This window comes from Sus scrofa, chromosome 2 (genome assembly GCF_054392235.1).
Source record: "Sus scrofa isolate SSC_HxYL_T2T_F1_AM1 chromosome 2, Sscrofa_HxYL_maternal_Yorkshire_Landrace_v2.0, whole genome shotgun sequence".
Lineage (NCBI taxonomy): Eukaryota > Metazoa > Chordata > Mammalia > Artiodactyla > Suidae > Sus > Sus scrofa.
In genome coordinates, this window is record NC_139384.1 from 38,695,644 (window position 1) to 38,702,663 (window position 7,020).

A 7,020-nucleotide genomic window follows, 5' to 3' on the forward strand; every position below is an offset into this window, starting at 1 on the left:
TCCATGCTGTACAGTGGGGAAAAGAAAAGTGTGTTGTAGGAAATAACAATAAAAAATAATTAAAAAAAAAACCCAGTGACAATTATGATAATGATTTCCCTATTTGCTGAGATGAATCTTTTATTTTAGGATTTAGGCTTTTGTTGTTGTTTTGGTTTCGTTTTTTGGTTTCTTTGAATCTTGCAATATTTAGTCTAGATCTAGAATTTGGAAATTAAAGTTAGTCTCCCCATTCCCCCCCCAAAAAAAGCAAAAAAATGTGCAGTAGGATGCTTAAAAAATAGGTTCACTCACTTCACTCAAGTTTCTACTACTATATTTTTCTAAAGCAATTCTCTATTTGATTATCCTTCACAATTATTTATTCCTAAGAAAAAAGAAAAGTTCAGTGCTTACTAAAAAGATATAATTTCTTTGATTCTTGTTGCACTCTTAACTTGAGAAAACTAATTTGGGTATATTTTTCTATTTTATTGTACTGGCTTTCAAGTGCTCAAGTTTGAAAACTCTGTCAGTAAAAAATAATTTTAAAACATTCCAAAATAACATAAAACAACAAAATGTGAAGTCTTGTTATACTACAAATAATTTTATAAAATAATGTCAATACCTTCAAAAAATTATTTCAAAGATAGCATATTTCAGTTGGCAAAGGACTTTTACATGCACTATCTTTTCCAATCCTCATAACAACTCTCCAAGGAAGTTACTAAGTTTATTTATAAAATAAGGACATAGGAGTTCCCCTCGTGGCTCAGTGGTTAATGGATCCAACTAGGAACCATGAGGTTGCGGGTTTGATCCCTGGCCTTGCTCAGTGGCTTAAGGATTCGGCGTTGCCGTGAGCTGTGGCGTAGGTTGCAGACGTGGCTCGGATCCCACGTTGCTGCGGCTCTGGCATAGGCTGGCAGCTACAGCTCCAATTAGACCCCTAACCTGGGAACCTCCATATACTGCGGGAGCAGTCCAAGTAATGGCAAAAAGACAAAAAAAAAAAAAAAAAAAAAAAAAAAAAACATAGAATTTGAATAGTGAAGGATTTTGCCTATATTTTTAATAACTGGTAAAACTACAATGGCCATTAATTTAATAAATTATCAAACAGTAAAAAGTTTTGTCCAGCACCGACTGTATGTCCTTTAGGATGTGATGAGCAATCTGCTTGCTCAGCTACCCTTCCTCATTTTAATATAGCAAACATGATTGGTAGGTCTAAACCTACCCCTAGCTACAGGGATTAGAATTCCATTTGCTTTTCCAATCAAAGAAGTCCATCTCCCTTGCTATAGCTAGTGCTAATTTCAGTAAGGGCTTATAACTCTGGTTCATGTCAATCAAGAGCCACAATGACTGTTCCAGGAATAGGCACCTAGGCTTTTCAATCGTGGTTGAAACCATGAATTTTCATTTGATATTTGAGGATGAGAGATTCTTGCAATCTCTCTCAATCTAAACAGCGAAGCATGTTGCTTCTGGAGCTGATGCTAACCAAAGAGAGCAAAACGATGCTTGAAAAAGGCAGAGCAGAGCAAAACACCAAACCTACGTCCTTGGATGTCACCAGTTGAGGGTGCTGGATCAAACTGATTCTGATGGTTAGCATACTTTTCTCAATTTGCAAGTCACTTGGGCTAGTTAATTTCCTTCATTGGTTTAAGCCCTTTTCTGTTGGCTTTCCTTTACATATACCTTAAAGATACAAATTCCAATACTGTTATCTCCTCAGCTTTAAAAAAGTGTTTTTTTCTTATACACAAAAGTAAAAACATTGTCTAATTTAGTCAGAAGTTTTATTTATAAAGATGACGTGCTTGATATTGTTTTATTGACTTTAACAGTATTTCTTGTTACTGATTTTTTTCTTCTGACTCTTTGCAGTCCAAGACATGATAAGCAACAGTTTTTTCTCAAATGAGATTGTTGTAGGTGGTAATGAAATTCCTAAATGCCTTTCTGTTGTGATTAACAAGCAGAGATATGAAGGACCTCAGTTTCTGCCATTCACTCTCACTGACCATGGCTGAAAATACCTTTATTTTAAGACAGTTGCCAGCCTGAAAATTACTGCACAAATCTGAGGACACTTATTTGGATTAATGACAAAGTGATTAATGAAGACTTATCAAATATATACATGTTCACATTTAAAAGAAAATCCATAAAGGAGCTTTGATGAGCTGGATTAAGTGAATATGTGTAGTATTCAGCTGAGGCCATATGTGAAGTATTCGGCTGACAGAAGATTAAAAGAAACCAAATAAAGGCAGAAGTCATTTGTCTTGGAATGCAACCCCTAAGCCCCACCAACATAAATCTGGAAACTAAAAACCTCAGAATGACAGATTACAGGGTAGAAATTTGAATCTTTAAAGTAAAATTTAATAGGTTTTCAATAATCAAATAAAATGCCAATTCTACGCAGTGATAACTCGGCATGCAATTTGAATAAAAGGCATGATGAGCTAAAAAATTAAGATTGAGATAGCTTACAAGGTACATATGCAAACAATGTCATTTAAGGACTTCAATCCCATCCTTCACACTAAATTTCTCATGGTCAATTTTAATATATAAAACTATATTTTGAGTATCTGATATCAAGTTCCTTTCTTCCTCCTTCACCTTCTTTTTTTTTTTTTTTTTTTTTTTTTAAAAAGCATGTGTTATCTGAAGCATGTCATTTCCCTTGACCCATTAAGTTTTACGTTGTTGTCGCACTGGATCAGAGGAGGACAGAAATTATGGAGTGAATGAGGATTGAGGGTACTGTGTTATCAATATTTTCAGAGACACCTATACAGTATTTTTTTCAGTTTAATTTTTTTTCAGAGAGCAAAATTCACCCTTTTAAATGTACAATTATTTGAATTTGACAATTGTATGCAGTTACATAACCACAAACAAGGTAGAGGATATTTCATCACTTCCCCCAAATTCCCTAATGTTGCTACTTTTTCGTCAACTCCTCATCCCCAGAGTGAATCAGGAAGCCACTGATCTACTTTCTGTTCTTACAATTTTGCCTCTTCAAAAATTCACATAAACACATATACTGTGTAATCTTTTTATTCTGGCTTTATTTATTTAAATAAGTCAAAAACATTTTTTTTTTTGCTTTTTTGTTATTGGGCAGTGCGTCTTCATCTTACTGAGTTTGAGTATTCTTTTCATAGTATGCATATAATTACTCTGTCACATGTTTTATTTGCAAATATTTCTCCCAATCTGTTGCATGTCCTTTATTTTTCTTAACATTATCTTTCAAACATTAGAAATTTTAATTTTGGATAAATTCAATTCAAATATCAAATTTGATATTTTGATAAATTCAATTTATTGATGTTCATATATTGAGAGTGATTTTTTATTTAATTTTATTTTTTGTCTTTTGTCTTCTTAGTGCTGCACCTGCGGCATATGGAGGTTTCCAGGTTAGGGGTCTAATCAGAGCTGTTGCCGCCAGCCTACACCAGGGCCACAGCAATGCCAGATCTGAGCCACGTCTGCGACCTACACCACAGCTCACAGCAATGCCGGATCTTTAACCCACTGAGTGAGGCCAGGGATCAAACCCGCAACCTCATGGTTCTCTAGTTGGATTCATTAACCACTGCACCATGATGGGAACTCTGGGTGTGATTTTTATATTCTACTAAAGAACATTTGCCTGACCCAAGTCCACAGAGATGTTTTCTTTAAAAATTTTTATAGTTATAGATATTTCAGTATAGAATAAGGGTTGAGGTCCATTTTTCTAAGATAGGCATATTCAAATTTTCCAGCATCATTTGTTGAAAAGACTATTCTTTTTCATGGAATTGCTTCTGAATTTCTGTCAAATCAATTAAATCTATTTGTGTGGTTCAAATGTAGATTCTCTATTTTGTTCCATTATTCTATGTTTATCATTTTGCCAACACTGTATTGATAAATTTAGCACTATAAAAAACTTGAAAAAAGATAATGTGATCTTCCAAATTTTTTCTTCCTTTTCAGACTTCTTTTGTATATATATTTCAAATGCCATTCCACAGAAAGTTTGAGTTAGGTTGTTGATATCTACAAAAGTTTATGATGAAAATGTGATTAGGGTTAGATTGAATCTATAGATAATTTGGGGCAGCAATTACATCTTTTTGATACTGAATCTTTTAATTAATAATGTCAGCATATCTCTCTTATTAGATTACCTTCCTTTTGATATCTTTCATACATGTTTCTGGTTTTCAGCAGAAAGATGCTGCACATATTGCATTAATTTATATGTTAGTATTCCATGCAAGGATAGACCATACAAATAATAATACCCTCTGCCTTTTTCTCTTGGACAGCTTGTTCTGGGAGAAGCTAGCCATCTTTCTATGAGGACTTTTAAGAGCCCCTTGGAAAAAAGTAAGTAGATAGAAACTGAGGCTCAGGAACTTAGAGCTAACATATCTCAGGGCAAAGATCAAATTAAAGGTGTAGGTATACAACAGACGTTAGATAGTCTTAAAGTATTCTCCTAAAGCTGAGATAAAAGGATACAATTATAATAAGGCAAAGTAAAAATTAATAAAAGAATTTTGTGTCAAACTAAGTTTCAAGTGCCAAATAAACTATTAGACTAAAAATTCCAGAGATTCATGTAGACTTAACAACACTCTTTAGTCATTAATTTTCTTTAACAATACACAGGCTGAGAACAATGCACTACTTCCCAAGGAGGATATATTCCCCAGTATTTATTATAGATATGGAAATGTAGAGAATGGGGATGCAAAAAAAAGAAAAACTCCCATAGACTGTAGTGAAATGTTGTGGAGGAAAATGGACAAAGGGCCTCACTACAGAAAGCAGAATCAAGGTCTAGTAATGGACCACCACCCGACCCCAGGATAGGAAGCTCTCAAAAACATTTTTATAAAAGCCTGAATACCTTTGTGTGCTAAGGTCCAGGTATTAAGCCAAGGACTTATTATTATGCACCCTTGCTGTAAGTAGAGAGTCTTTCCAAGTTAAACACAAAGAGCCTTGCTAAAAACAATTATTTTCTACAGTTTCAAACTGCCTTAGAGCGCATTTAAGAATATTGGTATATCAATGAATTAAACCACTGACTGAATTGCATCTCTGATAGATGTACAAAATATATATTTTTATAAAATGTATTTAAAAATTCAAAATTTATCAACTGTGTACAATCCATAGCAAATTAGGATATATTTCGTTCATATTATAACAAGTCTAGAATAACTCACATTTGGATAGTTTTCTTAAGGCAACCTTTTAAATAATGGAAAAGAGGGAGTAGGAAAAAAAACCAAAATTTTAAAAGTTTACATCTTCCTTTTTGTCATTTCCTTTGGGTATATATTTATACTTTTATGTTCAAAATGCTGTCCGTTTTGAGTTACACTTTTCTTCCAAAGAGAATGGTCAAAGATAAGACTTCCACCAGCAATATTTTTTCTCCATCTCAGATTAGTTGATCATTATAGATATTTTTAAAATACTTCCATCTGAACAATCTATAATGCTCAAATGGGCAGTTCTTTGGAGCCTGGAACTAATTATCATATATTTAATTATAAAAGCCATTATGTTAATATGTCCATTCACAGACCATTCTTCTCATTTAATTCCAAGACTCTTCCATTAATCTTCAACAAAGGAGGCAAGAATATAAAATGGGAAAAAGTCTCTTAAGCAACTGGTTCTGGGAAAACTGGACAGCTGCATGTAAATCCATTGAAAGTAGAACACACTCTCACGCCACACACAAAAATAAACTCTAAATGGCTTAAGACTTAAACATAACACAATACATCATAAAATTTCTAAAAGAGAACACAGGCAAAACATTCTATGACATCATCAGTACAAATGTTTTCTTAGGTCAATCTCCCAAAGCAACGAAAATAAAAACACAAGTAAGCCAATGGGACCTAATCAAACTTACAAGTTTTGTACTGCAAAGGAAACCATAAAAAGAAAAACCAAAAAGACAACCTAAGGAATTGAAGAAAATAGTTTCAAATGATGCAACTGACAAGGGCTCAATCTCCAAATATACAAACAACTCATACATCTCAACAGCAAAAAGTCAACCAACTCAATTGAAAAATAGGCAGAAGAAGGAGTTCCCACTGTGGCTCTGTGGTAACAAACCTGACCAGTATCCATGAGGACGTGGGTTCAATCCCTGGCCTGCTCAGTGGGTTAAGGATCCTGTGTTGCTATGGCATAGGCTGGTGGCTACAGCTCCAATTATACCCCTGGCCTGAGAATCTCCATATGCTGTGGATGTGGCCCTAAAAAGACAAAAAGACAAAAAAAAAAAAAAAATGGGCAGAAGGCCCAAATAGACATTTCTCCAAAGGACGTACAGATGGCCAACATACACATCAAAAAATGCTCAATATCACTAATTATGAGAAAAATGCAAATGAAAACTACAGTGAGGTACCACTTCACACTGGTCTACAAATAACAAATGCTGGAGAGGATGTGGAAAAAAGGGAACCCTCCTACACTGTTGGTGGGAATGTAAATTGGTACAACCACTGTGGAAAACAGTATGGAGGTACCTCAGAAAACTAAATATAGAACTACCATATGATCCAGCAATCCCACTCCTGGGCATATATCCGGACAAAACTTTCATTGAAAAAGATACAGGCACCCCCATGGTCATTTTAGCACTATTCACAATAGTCAAGACATGGAAACAACCTAAATGTCCATTGATAGATGAATTAATTAAGATGTGGTACATATACATAATGGAATACTACTCAGCCATGAAAAAGAACAAAATAATGCCATTTGCAGCAACATGGATGGAATAGAGACTCTCATACTAAGTGAAGTAAGTCAAAAAGAGAAAGACAAATACCATATGATACTGCTTATATGTGGAATCTAATATATGGCACAAATGAACCTATCTACAGAAAAGAAACAAACTCATGGATATGGAGAACAGACTTGTGATTGCCAAGGGGGATGGGGGAGAGAGTGGGATGGACTAGGAGTTTG